This window comes from Callorhinchus milii, unplaced genomic scaffold, assembly GCF_018977255.1.
Source record: "Callorhinchus milii isolate IMCB2004 unplaced genomic scaffold, IMCB_Cmil_1.0 Scaffold2, whole genome shotgun sequence".
Classification (NCBI taxonomy): Eukaryota; Metazoa; Chordata; class Chondrichthyes; order Chimaeriformes; family Callorhinchidae; genus Callorhinchus; species Callorhinchus milii.
In genome coordinates, this window is record NW_024704743.1 from 45801059 (window position 1) to 45821091 (window position 20033).

At 42.3% G+C, this 20033-nt stretch overlaps 1 non-coding gene and 1 pseudogene across 1 annotated transcript; one reads left to right on the top strand and one right to left on the bottom strand.

Annotated features, from left to right (window-relative positions):
- Positions 1-7679: 7679 nt before the first annotated feature.
- trnaa-cgc lies at positions 7680-7751 on the top strand. Its single transcript has one exon. It is a non-coding gene; the product is annotated as a tRNA-Ala (tRNA).
- A 5222-nt stretch (positions 7752-12973) lies between these two features.
- LOC121848172 lies at positions 12974-13098 on the bottom strand (annotated as a pseudogene).
- Positions 13099-20033: the final 6935 nt, after the last annotated feature.

Sequence of the window (20033 nt, forward strand, 5' to 3'; positions counted from 1 at the left end):
ATGTTAGTCGATTGGTGGATCGCTTTTCCGGGAGTAATAAATCCTACAAAATAAATTTAAATAATTTGGTCACTCAAGATACGACTGTTTGTGGGACACTGTGTGTGCAATTGGCTGCCACGTTTCACCCACAAAATATACAGTCAATTCACTTTATGGTATATTCTGTGAAGCGCTTTGAGACATCTCAAAGACGTAATAAGGCACTGCATCAAATGCAAGGATTATTATTATTACTGTTACCTCCATTTCCCCAGTCCTTATCAAACTCCATTGGCTCCCGGTCACAGAGCAGATCGATTTCAAGATCCTCACTCTTGTATTTAAATCCCTTCATGACCTGGCACCCCTCATCTCTCTGATCTGCTCTCTGCATACCCTACTACCCATTAGCTCTGCTCGACTGGCTCCGGTCTCCTCCTTGCCCCTGGACCCTCCGCCCCACATCACTGGCCGTGTTTCAACCACTACGCCTCAAATCTGTGGAACTCTCTCCCTCAGTCCCTTTGCCTGGCCTCTTCTCTCCCCATCTTCGGATCACACTTGAAGACCTTCCTCTTCGACCGTGCCTACTCTTACCTTCCGTGGAGTCCTGTAGCTCAATGGTTAGAGCAATTGCTTTGCAAGTGAGAGACCTGAGTTCAATTCCAGGCAGGGCGAAACCTTGGGCAAGTTTCCTTACTCCACACGCCTAATAATAATCCCTCCAAAAAACCAAAAACAATAATTAAATTGGTCATTTTCAATCTACGACTGTTTGTGGGACATTGCTGTGCGCAATTGGCTGCCGCGTTCGCCCACAAATATAGTCAATTCACTTTACAGTGTGTTCTGTGAAGCGCTTTGGGACGTCCTCCCGACGTGAAAAGCGCTATATCAAATGCAAGGATTATTATTATTATTATTATTATTCCCCCACCCCCAGCTCGACATTAGACTCCACCACTGTTAAGTGCTCCGTGATGCCGTCCGAAGTGAAAGGCGCTATACAAACGCAAGTTGCTGTTGTTGTAGAAATGTGTATTTTCATCATAATAATAATATAATAATCCTTGTATTTCATATAGAGCCTTAGCACATCATTGAGATGTCTCAAAGCACTCCACATGAAGTGTATGTGTGTGTGAAAAAAAATGGTGTGATTGTACATTTTGTAGGCAAACTGAGTATGCAACTTGCACACAGTAATGTCCCACAAACAGCCATGAAGTGAATGTTCAATTTTATTTGCGCGGTTGTTGGTCAGGAGACTGGAAGAAACTCCCTACTCTATTCAAACAGTGCTATGGGATCTTTAAAGTCCATCTGAACAGGCTGATAAGACTTCTCACCCAACGGATGAAACCTCTGAGAATGCATTACACCCCTAGCACTTCATTGGAGTGTCAGTTTAGGCTATATGACTCCCAAATCCTGAAGCGGAGCTTTAACCCACAACTTTCTGACGAAGAGGTGTGAGTGCAACTAACTGAGCCAGGCCGACACAATTTTCAAACTAGAGGCAGGACCTGAAGCTGATTTTATAGGATTGAGTTAACCCATTATCCTAATTTTCCATGGTGTCCGCAATCTAGAGCTCCAAGATCTTCAGGTGTGAGACTGTGTGTAAGTTTGGGAAGGAAAGATTGTTGCTTCATTAGAACATTCTTTCCGCTCATTCATAGTCTTTGTAACTTTCCCCTCCGTTTCTTTCCTGTGACTCACACGCTACTGTGTGAAGGACATGCAGAAACGTGTCATACTACACTTCCTGATAAAAACACCTTCTTGGATTTTGGCTTAAGCTGCTCAAGTCTTTAACTTTCAATTCCAAACTTCCACCAGGAAAACAGACCTTGGGTTGCGCATGCAATCAAAACATAAACATGTGGCCTTGGAATATTTTGTGAGAGCCAAAATGGTTTGGTTTGGGGTTTAAGGTGTGTGGATGTGGTGAAGTCATCAAAGTCCAAAACTATCGAAGAACTCCATCCACACCACACCTGTATCTCACACCTGTGTCAACCACTGCTTAATTTTTGACAGCTATTTTTCTCTCTTGCTCTGTAACAAATCTGGTGAAATATACATACTGAGGAAGACATCATTGGTAATACATTACAACGCTATTTAATGGTTATCTGCTATTTATCATGGGAAACTTGCCAAAACAAAATATCACTATGTTATGTCAGACATACAGGTTATAGGAAGACAGTTTGCAGAAAAATAAAGGAAACCCATTTTATATGCTCGTAATCTTCTTTGCTTTTCGTTGGTAAAGGCCGCCATACTGATAGGTATAGTTTTAAAAGCAATTAATAACCAATAACAACTTGCATTTTACAGTAGCCTTCACGTAGGATAATGTGTTGCAATTTGTGCAGGTGTCTGCACAAAATATTTTGAGCTACAAAGATAGATATTGTTTGAACCACTTGAGAAGCATCATCTTTTCAATGCTCTCTATATGAGGAGCATTTCAGTGGTTTCTTTGCTGATGCCTTTTACATGAGGACCTGTATTAAACAGTTAGCATTGAGTAAAGCTGCTACATGGTATTGGAACTGGAACTCTAGAACATCAAGGTGACTGGCACGTCACAAGCTGTTTTGTATAGGTCCTTCACACCACACTGAACGTAGATGTTCATTGAATAGATGATAAGGACATTTTTAGTCTTGGGACGACAGCTGCTGGAAGGTGTTACCTAGAGTCTGGGTTTGTGAAACACGCATATATCCAATGCTTATTATCTACCCCAAGCTCCACACTTCCTATTGGTAGAATCACTACTCAATGTGTAGGGATTGTACCCATGTTGTGGGCAAGAGAACGATAGCAATGCTCTCATGCATTTTAAGGAGTCTCTGGTTCCTGCTATCCATCTGCAGATCTGAAACCTGTACTTGTCAGATGTTTAAAGGCCAACTAGTAACTACCTCCCAAGGGCCGGCGGTGGGGGGGTGGAGGTTGTAGGTGAAGCTGAATTAGCTCCAAGGTGGCATGGCTGGTTAAGTAAGAGCAGAATCAAATCAATCCTCTGTGGAGGTTTAGCCTGATACCTAAACCAGGCAGGTCCACAGTATTTCAGGGCATTGCTAATGACAGACCAGCTAGTTAGCAGGAATTGGAAGGGCAGACCTGTCACTGGGGCCTAGAAAATTCTTCCCTCCTGGCTCTTGTTAACCCTGCAAGCCAAAAGCGCTAAGAGGTATGCTGGTCCTAGCTAGATAAGCAACAGTAAGTTTGACAACAACAACAACATAATTACATATGTATAGTGCCTTTCGCGTCGGAAGGACATCCCAAGGTGCTGCACAATCAGTATTTTGGACTCGAGCTGGGGATCGGTATTGAGGAGGTTGGAAGGCAGGGGTAGAAGGAAAAATTTGTAATGATGAGTTGAATGGTTTTAGATATAAGTGCCTGGGGAGAGAGTGCATACTTCATACCAGATAAAAGGAAACTATACGATTATGAATTTCTCAGTAGTTTGTTAGGAGACTCTTAAGCATGGTGATGGGTTTTCACTTGCACCAGATACTCTCCCACTCCCACCCCCCAAAATAATTGCTGCTAACAATATCATTTCACCCTTGGTCTTAAAAATAAAAGTGTGATGTTATTAATTTTATCTAAGTTCAAGAAGCACTGAGATGTACTTACAGCAATAACCACAATGCAAACATGTTACAGGCTACTCAAAGCTTTTTTCCCCAGTGCTGAGGTGTCACAGCAAATTGGTACCCAGCACTGCGCCAGGATGTGGCTATGAGCATGCAATTCTCCACTCTGTGTGCTTGCAACCTCAGTTGCCACATGAGGGACTGGTGACAAGCAGAGGTATTTTTACACCATGTGATGTGTTCACGAGTGGTGTTGTGGAGACTGACTGCCAACTCTCATGGTCAGAAGAAAATGCAAGGCACTGACATAGTCAGGAAAGTAAAGATTTAGGCAAATAATGATTTCGTACACAATAAAAACTCTTGTTGGCCTTCGTCACACACCATTGCCATTATGTGACATAACTTTCTGGGATATTTAATGTGTGCCGTGCACCCTGCTTAACAAAAGCTGAAAGATTACTTGAATGCTGTGTGAATGAAGTGTTACAAATGAACTTAGCACCTTTGGTAATATCATTTGATGAGTTAAGTGGCACGGTGCACAGTGCCAATGGAGAGAAGATTATTGCAGAGTCGACTGGAGACGGGAAAGCAGCTGCAGAACTTATGTGTCTTCTTACTTGTGCTGAGAAAGGACATAGCGCCTCAGGTGAACATTGCATTTCCCACTTGGGGGAGCTGCTGTAAGGCAGCCAGCAGCCAGTAGAGAGACTTTTTATTGTTAAAACAAATGGTAAATTCAGCGAAACAGCTTTGCACCTCAATGGGATAACCACTGAAGACAAATAATAATAATAATATTATAATAATACTTGCATTTGATATAGCGCCTAATCATGTCCTCGACACATCTCAAAGCATAGTCAAGCTTAGATGTGATGAATGGATGAATGAGGTTTTTGTCGGCCTGAGGGGTGAGGCTGTGGCAGAGCCAGATGATATTGTGGAGGTGGGGGAAGGCAGAGCAGGTTATGGCACAGTTGTGGGGTAAAAAGGACAGTTGAGGGCCAAACAAGATGCCTTGGGTTCCAGATTGGCTCAGTGAGGTGGAGGGGGAAAGGTTGATGCATGGGAAAGGCTTATAAAACAATATCCTGCAATATACACTGCACAAAGTACTCTGTACATTTTATTAGAAATCAACACCACTTAATGCCATCTTTTACCCGTGGCACAGTAAAGATGGTTATTATACATTTATTTCTTTGACACTTCATTACATTCTGTGAACACAGGAACACAAAAGCAGTTCCTTGTCTTTCACACGTTAATTAAAGCTCCACAAATTACTGTATACCTGTGTGCTCGTTCACATTGTGGAATGTATTGTCTAATATTGAAATTTGAGACCCAAATTCATTTCTAGTCACCAAAGGAGATTTTCCTGATATCTGGGACACCTGCTTGAAAGTACAGTGTGGATATTGGGTGACCAAATAATCTTTCTGTGCTGTGATGTTCTCTATAGCTAAAAATGCACAAATATCATTGCCCAGAATCACACATGAAGAATAGAGTTCCTCTTCGACCATGCTTTCGGTCATTCTCCCAGCTCCTATCCAACTTGCTTTCCATCCCCCTTGATCCCAACCCCAAGTTTGGGTACAAACCCTTCAGTGGTCAGCGCTTTGAGACATCCTCCCATCGTGAAAGGCGCTATATAAATGCAATTTATTGTTGGTATTATTAGGGTTTCCTAAACAGCTCAGTGGATACATGAATTACATTGTGTGGAACTGAAAGATTCAGACTAGGAAGATGGCTGGTGCAATACCAGGTTCCATCATTGCGGAATTTTTTAAAATTCAGTCTTAATCTGGAAGCAGCCTCTTTTTAATCACTGTGGAAAATCAGTTGGCTTCTAATTTAATACTGAATTCAAGAACTTTCCTCAATTCTACACAATCTTGATTTTAAAGACAAAATGGTCTTACAGGATAAAACCAGGTGGAATTTGGGGCTGCTAAGGGATGCAGTCTTACAGCCTGGTCTGGTCGATACCAACTATGTACAATTTTTAAAATGGAGCAGGACTAAGCCAGTTAGACATAGAGCCTGTTCTGTGCTGTAACAGTCTGCGGTAGCTCTTATCTTCCTAATCACATTTCCCCTTTTTTGTGTCTGCAACCTCCTGCAACCGTACCACTGCGGCCACTCCCTCTGCTCAGTGAAAACTGGCCTACTTGACTGTCCCCACCATCAATTGGGAAAGCTGTCAGCCATTCTGTCCCCACATTCTTTGCAACTCCAGTTGGCTTGCCCTTCTCTACCTACCTTTAAAGCCTTCCAGTCACCTTCCCCCACCCTGCCCCCTTCCACCTTGGGCGCCAAGTCAGATAAAGTTCTTTGAGACATTCCCTTGATGTGAAAGGGGCTACACAAATGTAAATTGATGTTGTTTCAGTGCTCAAACACAGGTGAAGTGTTCTCGGTGTCACTGTCTTGAATTCCAGTAGGATTAATTGTTTTAGAACCTAAAATGCACTTTCTGAGCTTATTCAGGGGTTACTGCTCTAGTACAATTTGAGTGTGGACAGTGTCCTGAGAGGCTGTTTCTGTGCTCGCAAATGGCAACAGAGGCCTCACCAAAATGTTTGGGCCCAACCAGACATCACTCAGTCCATTTCAGATGGATTGTGGCACAACTACTATTTAGAAGTTGAGATGGTGGGTATGTTTCAAACCAGATTTTAATGGTGCTCCTTACATAAGGAGCAGACTGTGTTTAGAAACACTACAGTTTCAAACCCCGTTGTTAGTGTCTCTGAGCAATAAAATTATCCGTGGAGACTGAAACTCCAAACTGTGTGCTTCCAGTCGAGATACCATCAAACATGAGCCATCAGTCCTCGGAGACTGCTGAGGAATTTGCCGGATTCGTTCAAAATGACAGGAAGAGTGTAAATTATATTACAATTACAATGCGGAGGTGATTTTCACAACACATGGGGACATCACGACCTGCGAATATTATAAATCTGTGAAGTTTGAAATCTTCATTTACACTTCAATTATTTTTGGGACACTGAAAAACTGGTGTGACTCATTTTACCCTATCCCTGTGATTTGCAAGATGCAATTGGTTTGGTAACAGTATGTGAGCGGGGAAGGGGGGTGGGTGAAGATGCACTAGACATCCAAAAGGTTTGAAAGACACCATTTGTGGACACTTGCGGTTGTGCAGCTAAGGATTGTGTATTGGGGTCGACTGAAATGGGTCTTGTCTACTATGTCACACCATCACATCAACAATGCACATCACAAGTCTTTATTAAAAAATATCCAGCCCAGCTTCCTCCTTTTTCACCCACAAAAAATACAGTCAATTCACTTTACAGTATATTATGTGAAGCACAACAACGAGATAAGGCTCTATATCAAATGCAGTGATTATTATTATTATTAATATTCCTCAACTTGTTCTTAACACAACTGGTACAGTGTTGAACATTTACTCTTCAGTGCGGCAACAGTGGTTCAGGTCTGGTGAAGTTACATTTAAATATCACGCCCCAGCACATTACAGCTGACCCTCTCCAAACTTTCTCCAAACATCAGGTCTCACAAGATCAAAATAACAACATCAAATTGCATTTATATAGCTCCTTTCATGTCGGGAAGAGAGATTCGGATGAAGAAAGCTCTTGGGTCCATTTGATCTCATTCACGCACAAAATACCCAGTTGGGTCAAGTGCTTTGGGACGTCCTCCTGACCTGAAAGGCACTTTACCAAATGTAAGAATTATTATTATTGTTATTCCAAATTACAAACTCCACCATCTTGTTACAGCATGTAAAATATTACAGCATTTAAATGAGTCCATCATCCTATCCTATATACCCTATATAATAATAGAATTATACAGCACAGAAAGAGTATATTCGGGCCATCATGTCTGTGCTGGCTCTTTTAAAAGAATTATCCAATTCAATCCCACTCCCCCGCTCTCTTCCCATAGCCCTGCAAACTTGTCCTCCCCAAATAATTATCTACTTCTCTCTTAAAAGTTATTATCAAATCAACTTCCACCACTCTTTCAGGTAATGTATTCCAGATCCAGATCGGGAGTCCTGTGGCTCAGTGGTTAGAGCACTTGCCTCGCAAGCAAGAGACCTGGGTTCGATTCCCAGCAGGGTGAAACCTTGGGCACGTTTCTTACTTCACACGCCTGATAATAATCCCTCAAGAGAAAAACAACAATAAATTGGTCACTTCAATCCATGACTGTTTGTAGGACACTGCTGTGCACAATTGGCTGCCGCATTTTGCCCACAAATATACAGTCAATTCACTTTACAGTATATTCTGTGAAGCCCTTTGAGACAACATGAAAAGCGCTATATCAAATGCAAGAATTATTATTATTATCCTTAACTCCAGTTCTGGTAAACTATTCAAGGCAATAATTTCCCTCTGTGTAAAGAGGTACTCTCTGGCATTTTTCTTCCAACAGGATTTTGCAACCCTGAACCTATGTCTTCTTGTCCTGGTTCCTCAGTGTATCTTAAAGGTTTTGTTCTAGCTTTGTTTTTTCTATCTCATTTAGCAACTAAAATACTTCTGTAAGTCCCTCTCTTAGATGTCTCTTTTCAAAGAGGAATATACTAAGTTATTGTAGCTAATTCTGACTTACTCAATGCATACTCTTCTATTTTCTGACCATTGAAAAATCAACCTAATTTCAGGCACGGTGGGTGGGGTGGGGTGGGGGAAGAATTCAGGGAATTGTCGACTTGTGCTGATAAACAGATTGCACTCACAATGTTTCAGTTCCAGGTGTTAAACATAGTCAAATTTGCCCTCTTGTTGGGAGTTTTAGGTGAGAGATGAATACACTGCTCCACATCCTCTGCCCGGCCCTCCCCTCCATTGGTGGTCTGGCCTTCAGCTTCTCTGCCCGCACCCTTTGGAACTCTATCCCACAGTCCCTTTGCCTTGCTTCCTCCCTTGCCTCCTTCAAGGCAGGTTTCAAGACCCGCCTCTTCAACCGCGCCTTCGGTCACCCTCCTATCCCTACCCTCCCTGCCCTCCACCGACCCTGATCACAATCTCCTGCTCAAGTACAAACCCCGGACTGTCTTCCCGACAACAAATGTAGTTTGTTATTTGTTGTTGGTTTTCCATGACAATTTGGGAGGCAAATTTACATCCAACTGTCCAGGAAAACTCCAGGATAAAATAAGTGATAATAATAATCCTTATATTTGGTATTGTGCTTTTCACATCAGGAGGATGTCTCAAGACACTATACTGGATGAATTGTAAACTGTTTTGTGGGTAAATGTGATAACTAGAAGTAATGATGCTAATCTAACCAGAACTAACTGATATTATTGGGGACATTGCCTTGGAAAAGATACTGTGGCAGAGATCTAGATTAATAATAATATTAATCTTTGTATTTGATATTGTGCTTATCATGTCGACAGAACACTTCACAGAATTCACTGTAATGACAGAAGTGTAGTGACTATGCATTCGAGGATGAATGCAGCTGCCAATTAACAGTCAACAATGTCCCATGAAACGATCGACCAATTTTATATGGAGAATTGTTGGCCAGGACCCCAGGAAAAAAAAATTCATGAGATATTTAAGGTCCACCTGCAATTTGTCCACAAAGGTTAAAGATCCCTTGCAAAAAAACAAATACCTGAATTTGTGTGTGTGCATTTACCACCAGCGTAGCTCATCCATGGGAGTTGGAGGATAGACATGTCTCTTGAGAATGGAATCCTTTCCCCCCCCACTGGTGACTCTGCAAACCAATGGGCAGGTGAGCCTAGCGTTAGAAGCAGCAGGAAGATTACTAGTAACTTGCAATAATACAACTACACCAAATTACATTCATGTAGCACCTTTCACATCAGAAGGTACATCTCAAGGTACCAGACAGTTAAGGGTTTAGTTACGTTCAGTTAACCCTGTACAATATTAGCTGTTTCACTTCAACAATGCCTCAATGTGCACTTTATGGTCTCTAATGTCGTGACGTTTGCCAATTTGTGAATGTGGTTTCTGGGCATAGGCAAGCAGAGAGCTGTCTCTCAGTAGCAGGAACCAGAGATTTTTAAGAATGGCAAGTAATTTCTGTACATGCAAACTGCCAGCTGACAAAATAACACCAAAATTCTCTCCTCACCTTCGCTAGTTCTCTCTTTCCCTTTCACTCATTCATTTTCTATTTCTCTTCTCTCTTCCCTTTCTGTGTCTCTCTCCTCTTCACTCATTCATTTTCTCGCTCTGTCTCACTCCTCTTCACTAGTTCATTTTCTCTTTGCTTCTCTCCTCACAAATCCTTCAGTTTACTACACTCTCAGCTATTACTATACACACCATCAGTTAGCACCTACCATAAAGCTTGCAATACCTAGAGGTGTGGACAGAGGGCACTGGTGTGTTCCCTGGCTGTCAGGCAAAATACACAGTTACAAATAATTCGCACACAATCCAAAATTTAGTTTACACACAATAACACAGGGAGAAAAAATCATGTTTAAAAACATTTTCTTGTTCCTGCTTCTTCAGTAAATCTCATACATTAAATAGTGCCTTTCATGTCGGGAGGTCGTCCCAAGTCTTCTCTAGGCACCCGAGTTGGGGATGGGAGCCAAAGGGGTCTGGGAGGAGAAAGATGACTGATAATCACAGGCAAATAACAGTATTAATAACAAAGAGGTAGGTCTTGAGACAGATCTTGGTCAAAATGAGGGAAAGTGAGTGTCAGAGTTCCAGGGAGTGGGGACAGAAAAACTGAAAAGCCTGCTCGCAAGTGGGAGACCTGGGTTTGATTCTCAGCAGGGTGAAACGTTTGGCAAGTTTCCTTACTCAATACGCCTCTGTTTACTTAGCAGTAACTAGGAATCCGGTTGTTAGTTGATTGGTGGATTGCTTTTCGGGGGTAACATTCCCTTAAAAAATGTTTCATTGATCAGCATCAATACCCTTTACCTTTATGAACACAACATTCACTGTGATCAAATTGACCCTCTGTTAAGATCCTTTCTGTGCAATTGAGGAAGGTTAGGCTTTATCGTGGTAATGCTTTCTTCCTTCCACAATCTGTTCTCCCTCAACGTCCAACTGCGGACAAAATTGTTGCAGTCTGAGCTCTCCAAACATTTGTCAAAAACACTTGAGAAATCACTGAATATTTTTAAAATGTCCTTTGCCAATTAATTCTCCATTTTAGAGAAGACACACCAAAGTACTGCAATGTGGCTCAAACAGGATCAATTGTTGTTTTGCAGCTTACAACACAAACAGGACAACAGTCACCAGAGTGAAAGGTGCAGGGTAAATCCTTGCCCTGTGCTGATACTACCGCTCCTTTCATTACATGCTTCTAATGGTGATAAAGTCTAAGCAGTAATCATGTGAGAGACTGTTATTCAGTGCGGGAGCTCAATAACAAGCAGCCACATGTTAAAGGTAATCAGAGAAAAAGTTAAAGGGAATGTCAAACGATCTGGGATGCTACCCTGCCTGAGAGGCGCTATATAAATGCAAATTGTTGTTGTTATCAACATTTCGTTACACAGAAGGATTGGCACATGCAATTCTCCGTCAAGAATTGTTTTCGTAGCAGAGTCCAGAATTTTTTTTAAAAGGGAAATAGATAGAGCTTGAAAAAGAAGAATATGAAAGGGGTATGGGTTGAGGGTGATCAGGAGAATGGCATCAGAATTGGTGGCTCATGAGGAGACAATCAGCATCACAGACATAATGGGCCAAATGGCCTGTTCCTGTCCTGGAACATTTAGAAAGAGTGTAATGGTAAAATATTTAACACTCCCCCAAAAAGACAGGGCCAGAATTCACACGATAAATTCTCAGAAAGCTGACACTCTAGCAGGAACATAGGCTTAGATTGCGTTACGATGGTGACTTATGATTCATACTCCACTGTTGCAATGCCACGGTTCATTCTATGGAGCGACTTCCATTTGACTGAGCATTATACACACCTTCAATTTGCTATAGTTTCTGTTCTGATAAAACAAAACCTCTTCGAAAACAACTGGATTGATTTTAATTGGTTTAATTTGTGGCTGTGAAGCATTCTTACGCAGATTGGAACTGTCACCTGGTACAAATGTTACTGTGTTTCACTAAAACACATAAAAAATAAACTAATAGTTTATAATAATAAAATAATAATAATCCTTGCATTTGCTATGGTGCTTCATCATGTCGTTGAAACATCTCAAAGTGATTCACACCACATACTGTGAAGTGTAGTGACTATGCAGTTGTAGGCGAACACAGCAATTTGCACACAGCAATGTACCATACAAAACCATGAAGTAAAGGACCAATTTTATTTGGGGAATTGTTGGCCAGGACTCGGGGAGAAACTCCCTTCTCTTTTCAAATATTGCTATAGGATCTTTATCTTCCACCTGATCAGGCAGAGAAGACCTCTGTTTAATGTTTCATCTGAAGGATGTCACCTTCAACAATGCAGCAGCCCCTCAGCACTGCACCGATGTGTCAACCTGGACTGTGAGATCAAATAGTGCTTCATCATGTCGTGGAAACATCTCAAAGCAATTCACACTACACAAGCCTGATGTGGGGCTTGAAATCACAATTTTGAGTCTGGTTCACTGTATCTACTGTGTAGGTTTGACTGAAGGCTCATCCTTTCATTAAAAAATCGATTTGTCACATACCTTCCTCCCATTTTGTTTTGGTGAGTGGGGTTTTCACCACACAGACCTACTAAGCCAAATGAAACAAACAGTAATTTAAGTTGCCTCCCAGCAACCCTGATTCCTAACCTAAATCTGGACCCCTAACCATCAAAAGATGGCACAAACCCGATTCCTTGCATCTCATGAGCAAGTCAAGCTACCAATTGCCTCTCCAACCCTAGCTAAGCCTAGTGACCAAGAGTTTGTTGAGTTTCTCCACTCTCTTTTCTGAGGGTGCAACAAACTCCACAAAATCGGCATCGGCAGGGTGAAATGTTGGGCAAGTTTCCATACTCCACACACCTCTGTTTACCAAGCACTAAGTAGGAACTTGGTTGTTATTCGATTGGTGGATCACTTTTCCTGGGGTAATAATTCCTTCCAAAAAAAAATAATAATAAAATTGGTCACTCAATCCACAACTGTTTGTGGGACACTGCTGTGCTCAATTGGCTGCTGCATTTTGCCCATAAAAAATATATACAGTCAATTCACTTTATAGCATATTCTGTGAACCCGCTTAGAGAAGTCTCAAAGACATGATAAGGCGCTGTATGAAATGCAAGAATTATTATTATTATCACTGCAACAAGCAGTTGAGGGCCAGCATTCCTGCATTAAGCTGCATCGATTACTCTTGAGCAAATCATGCGGAGGCTCAGAATGGCGGTGACTACACCGAACTTAGACCTCAAAGGCAGAGCTCACTGCCAGAAGCTGCACAGCCTGAGGACTAACTGATAAGAACAGATACTACACTTGATCTTAGCTAATAGGCCAAGAAGCAACCAAAGATCCTATCAGTTGCCCCTCTCCATCTCAAAGGAAAGTAAAAACAGCTCCGTTATGTGATCACTACTCATGTCCCACCTCCCACATTCACACCACCCACTAATGCAGAGTGAGTTTGCACTCTTACTTTCCCTTTACTTCTGGATTTCCCCAGAAACAGTAAAATCATTATAAATGGACCACAGTTTCTGCTTATGTAGGCATAGGCTTACAAAGACTTGCGCTGACTCAATGCATTGACTCAGATGCTGATCCCTGGCCTTCTTAGCGTTGATGGAAGCTTTGCGTTATATACAGTGCTGTATTGACTGAAAATACCATCTAGGATGGGCACAAGAAGATAATGCAAGCGTATGGTGCAGTTACAAAAACACAACAGTCATGAATTCTTTACAGAATAATTCTCCTATACTGAAGTTTTTAATCTATTCCACATAATGGTTGTCAGCCTGGTTCAGTTGGTAACTGGAGTTACCAGTGGAGCCCTGTAGCTTAGTATTCAGAGCACTTGTCTCACCAGCAAGAGGACCTGGGTATGATTCCCAGCAGGGCGAAACGTTGGGTAAGTTTCCTTACTCCACACGCTTCTATTCACCCAGCAGTAAGTAGGAAACCGATTGTTAGTCAATTGGCAGATCGCTTTTTGGGAGTAAAAATCCCTTTCAAAAAATAATTATTTGGTCACTCAACCCACAACTGTTTGTGGGACACTGCTGTGCGCAATTGACGGTCGTGTTTTGCCCATAAAATATACAGTCAATTCACTTGAGAATATATTCTGTAAAGCATTTTGAAATGTCTTGAACAACACCAACAACGACAAAGGTAAATTTGTATAGCGCCTTTCATGTCGGGAGGACGTCCCAAGGCATTGGACAGACAGAGTTATGGACCCGAGCTGGGGGTTGGGGTGGGGCAGGGTGGAGGGCAGGGGGGGAAGCAGGGAGATCGAAAGCACGGTCAAAGAGGAAGGTCTTGAGGTGGGTCTTGACGGTGGCAAGGGAGGGGGTGAGATGGAGGGACTGCAGGATGGAGTTCCAGAGGGTTGGGGCAGAGTGGCAGAAGGCCCGACCGCCAATAGTGGGACAAGCAAGGCGGAACATGAAGTAGGCCTGAGCCCGCTGAGCGGAGAGAGCGAACAGGGTGGTAGGGTTTAAGGAGGTCGGAGAGGTAGGGGGAGCAAGACTGTGGCGGGGCTTTGAAGGTGAGGACCTGGATCTCGAACGGTATCCTCTGTATGATGGGAAGCCAGTGGAGTTGGGCAAGGATGGGGGTGATAGGGTCACGGAGCCTAGTGCTGGAGAGGACATGGGCTGCAGAGTTCTGGATGATTTGCAGCCTGTGAAGGGAGGAGTTGTGGAGGCCGACAAGCAGTGAGTTTGCATTGTCAAGCCTCAATGTATTGAATGCATGTATGAGGATTTCGGTGGCCTGCGGTGTGAGACAGTGTCGGAGCCGGGCGACGTTGTGGAGGTGGGGGAAGGCAGAGCGGGTCATGGTGCAAATGTGAGGTAGAAAGGATAGTTGAGGGTCAAACAAGACCCCAAGGTTCCGGACTGGCTTAGTAAGGTGGAGTGTGCAACCATGGATGGTGATGCTGTCAGCGCCTGAGGTGAGGAGGAGCTGGCGGGAGCCAATCAGGAGAGCCTCGGTCTTATCAACATTCAACTGAAGAATATTAGCTCTCATCCAGGACTTGATATCTGACAGACATTTTGTCAGCACAACAATGGTCCTGGAGTCAAGGGTGGAGGCAGATAGGTAGAGTTGGATGTCATCCGCATACATGTGGAAGTTGAGCCCATGTCTGCGGATGATGTCACCAAGCAGGAGCATATAGATATTGAAAAGGAGGGGACCAAGGACAGGAACGCCACACGAGACTGTCCAGGGGCTGTTTTAGGAAATGAAATGCAGGCGGTGCGAAAGGTACGATCTGAACCAATCAAGGTCAGCGCCATGGAGGTTGATATGAGAGGAGAGGCAGTGGAGGAGGATAGAGCGGTCGACTGTGTCAAAAGCAGCAGAGAGGTCAAGGAGGACGAGGATGCAGAGGGAGCCCTGGTCGCAGATGGACAGAATGTCATTTGTTACTTTGACCAGGGCTGTTCCGTGTTGAATACGTGATAAGGCGCTGTAGCAAATGCAAGGATTATTATAACACTCGTATCTCTGAGTCAGAAGATTGTGGGTTCAAGTCCCACATCAGGACACAAACCCCAAATTAGTCACTCATTCCATTGCTGTTCGTGGGACATTGCTGTGCACATATTGGCTGCTGCATTCACCCACAAAAAACACTTTTGAGTCACATCAATTTACAGTATAGTCTGTGAAAAGATTTGAGCCTTCTCAACAACGTAATAAGGCGTTATATCAAATTCAAGGATTATTATTATAATATTGGCTAATTCTTAATGATATATAATGCACAACATAATGATGTACACTGCTGGGAAAATATTATTTCTCTTTATGGTAGAACATGCATTTCGTATCACTATTTAAAGATCAGAAGAAAAAATATTTTCGCAATGACAACATTGAATCTTCAATTTTTTATATTTCTCAATGGAATTTTTAGCTGAGGAATCCTCTTAAAATTCCTGTCAACTTGTGAGATCACTCCAGAAATACATTTCATTGGAACGTAGCATTATGAAATGGCTTAAATTTTATCCAATTGATTCTCAGGTCTCTCAGACTAAATCTCTAGAGATATCTGGAGAGTAGCTGGAGCAGGAGAAAAAACCTTGCTCCCAGTAACTAGGCCTCTCAGAGTCCTGTTGGTGAGCCAGGCCGGCCAATTCATCAGCAGCAGTGGCCTAGAGTACTGCAGACCCAGCCGGTTTGGGAAATGGATGACCAAAATGGCCACAGTCAATTGGATTCCGACATTCCATTCCATGTAATATTACCTTGAATCCAACTAAGCACCAGAGAGACTCTCTTGAATCCTATCCCTAAGGAGGATAGGCTTTCAGATGAGGATCGAACAATATAGGTGAAGAGCAATATTCCTTTCCTTTGTAGCACATGTTATGCCAAGATAGAAATCTGCTTACATCCACTGCATTTGCTTCACGTATCTGGTCATAGGGTAAATGTAAACGTTTGATTGTTTTGTATCTGATTTGTGTTTAGATTTAGATATCTAAATGCAAGTATTATTATTACGTCACACCTCTCGTGGGTGAGTGTTGGGGTCTAGGTCTATGTGAGTGTTAGGGTCTAGGTCTAGTCTAATTTGATTCTCTAATAATGAAAGCCATTACTGTGTCACTCTGAATCACAGGAACTTCGCTCCAATGGTGATCTATGTATGCAACAGAGATCCTGTGGATTGGCATGACATGTGTGACATACTAGAGGGTAGCCCCATTCAGTTTCCTTATCAGACAAACCTGTGAAAAAAATGCTGCATATTAGACCCCACAGTTACAGGATCCAAAGGAACTCAGCATTCACAATTGCAACCAGTCTGCTAAGTACTGAATTTATTTGATGTAATAGTACATAACACTTACGATAAAGGTGCAATCAATCAATGAGTACTGTAGTTAACAGAAAATACAGCACCGTCTTTAAACCGTTTTTAGAATAGGTTCCCAATATCAAAACTCTCCTTTTAACAAAAGTAGAATTGATAGTTTCATTACCTACTTAGTTGATTTAAACATTAGCATTAGAATTAAACATTAGCTGGAGTGGGCAATGTTGCAGAGATGGAGAAAAACGGATGGTGTCAGGGTGCAGAAACAGTTTGAAGAAGAGCTGGGGGTCAAACAAACTGCTGAAGTTTTGTATAAATGAGATTTATGATTTTGAGTGGGGTGAGGAATTGCTGTTGGGAGACAAAATGGATAGTCTCAGTTTTGTCAATGTTGAATTGGAGAAACTTAAGGCTCAATTAAACCAAGGAAGATTGATTTTTAGCTGATCGCAGCAAGACAGAACAACTGGCCTTTTTGCACCTGGCTGGGGAGACGAAAATTAGTCCTGGTTAAGAGAATAACAACCTTGATTTAACATCTCATCAGAAAGAAGACTGTAATCTTAAGTTCCTACGTGAAGCTTGAATCCAGAACCTTCTGACTCCAGAGGCAGCTGAACCAAACAGGTTTCCTGTTTGTCTGCTATCCTACTGGACACGTCATGTGTGAGGATATTGGCAAGGAGCAGGATCGAGCTCATCTGTGACGCCTCCAAAGTTGATCAGCTTCCCAGCACTCACTCTCCAGATCCATGTAGGAATAATGACCACTTAGGCAGGGTATGGACAGGGCTCATGGAACCATACCCCAATACACATCAGCACCTTTGGGAGGAGGGGTGAAAATCAGAGGCACAAAATAAAGTAATAATAATTGCCCTGAGATTTAATGCTTATCAAATGAAATGATTGTCTTTTTCTAATTATTTAATAGTCATCTATGTGGCAGAATCCACAAGATGTTATCAAAACCAAGGATGAGCTTTGTGTTCTTAAATTCTTTTCCGACCAAGCCCATAGTGTGATATTAAATCTCCATTTGTAGGGAACAGAAAGAGGAGAGAGTTCATCTAACACCAACAAACATGATGTGGCTTGCGGGTACCTTGCCGGATTTAAATACCAGATGAATTAAAGGAGGCTGCCAGAGGCTATGATGAATGTCACTGCGATGTGGCCTGATTGTGTGGTGAGTGCTATGAGTGAAACATGTCAGCTCTTTTATCAGTAAGGGTCAGCGTGCATTTCTGATGATTCATCTGCAGGGAGTCTCTTAAAGCCACAGCACAGGTGCAGAGAAATATTTTGCCCACAAAATATACAGTCAATTCTATTTGCAGTATATTCTGTGAAACACTTTGAGATGTCTCAAAGACATGATAAGGGGTTATATCAAATGCAAGGATTATTATTATATTTTATAATATCTGCTCCTTTTTCATCAAGTTTAATGACTCACAAAATAACAAAACAAAACAAATCCAACCTCCGTTGAAACCCAGGGTATTGAAAAAACACATTTCTGTCATGCTAATTGACGTTTCAAAACATGGTAAAATGACTTGGTGGAACTCACCTCTGCTGTTTAGACACTGAGTGGATCAGGTTGAAGCAAAGCACTTAGAACGAGAGATAACAAAAGACACTGAAGCAGAAGTAACTACAAATGTATCTATTGGTACAGAATTTTATTAATGTTGGTTGTGAATATAAACTGGATACTGTTAATAATAATAATCCTTACATTTCATTTATAGAGCGCCTTTCACATCGGGAGGACGTCCCAAGGTGCTGGACAGTTGGGGGGGAACAGGGGGAAATGGTCAGGGTGAGAGGTGGGAAGGGAGGGAGCGAGGAGGGGGTAGAGAGTCGAGAGGGGAGCTGAAGGCACGGTCGAAGAGAAAGGTCTTGAAAGGCCTTTCTCGTGGGGAGTATGGCTCAAAGCGCTTCACAGGATATACTGAAAAAGTGGAGTGACTGTTTATTTAAATTGCACGATAAGTCACAACAACAACAAAATTGCATTTATATAGTACCTTTCACATCGGAAGCAAGTCCCAAGCTAGACATAGAAGATGGGAGCAGTGAGCAGATCCAAATGTTAAATGGGAAAATTGTGTTTCCGAAAGGATTTACCATACCTGGATGATTGTTATCCTGGTCAGCAATCCTCAAGCCAAATTGGTCATTCTTCTCATGACTGTTTGGGGGACCCTACTGGAGCAATAGCTGCTGTATTTCCCAATACGACAATCACTAGCTTATAATTACTGTGAAGCGCTCTGAGACATTTTGATGTGTTAAGGTGCTATAGAAACGTAAGTTATTTCTAAACTGAAACCAGATTGACTAAGACCTATACCTACGTACACAGCTATAATGCAGGTCCTTCATGCTTCATGCAGGAGGCAAGCATGTATAGACAGTTATTGATAACACTGAATATTTATGCAACAGAATCAGCAGTATTATAAGTTTTTTTTAACACAAGGTGTGATTCTGAAGAGGCTCTGGAAGAATGTGACTAATACTTCTGCTGAGAGGCAGAACTGAAACAAGGAAAGGAGCATAACAGCTGCCAAACGTAGAAGTTAAGATGCTCCGTTTATGTTGCTGAGACTGTTTGTTCATACCAAGCTGAAGGCTCATAGAAGATGTTAATCAGGTTCTGTTCTGTACTGCACTGAAACTTTTCTATTCAATCATCAGATAATTCTAAACATTGTACATCTGTAGACTTGTCTCAGTTGCCCCTAGACAAGAGCAAAACCCTCTTACATCAGCAACCAGCACATACTGTATATGGCATCTTCCATGGAGGATGAATGTCCATCAGAAATCTTGAGAGCTCTTAAAATCCACTTGACTGGCTCGAGCCTCCTGCATACCCCTCGTGACTTGCATTCCACCACTGGTGGCCACACTTTCAGCCACTAGGCCCCGAAATTCTGGAACATTTCCTCTATCCTCCCTCCACCTTGACCCTTCCTTCGCGATCTTCAGGTCGTGCCTAAAGACATTCCTGTTCGACCGTGCCTACAGTCACATCCCCGTCCCCCTGACTCGGCGTCATGCTCTTCCACTGTCCAGCACTCAGGTACACTACCTGCTTGAGGTGTGCTATATAAATGCAAGTAGTTGTTGTTGAAAAGAGAAAGTTGTTTCTCCTCATGTCCTGGCCAACAATCCTCCAGATAAACGAAATAATAATAATAATAATCCTTGCAATTGATATAGTGCTTTTCACTTGTTCTAGAGCTCTTCACAGAATATACTGTAAAGTGAATTGACCGTATATTTGTGGGCGAAACGCAGCAGCCAATTGCGCACAGCAGTGCCCCATAAACAGTCGTGGATTGAAAATCACCAATTTATTATTGTTTTGTTTTGGAGGGATTATTATTAGGCTTGTGGAGTAAGGAAACTTTCCCAAGGTTTC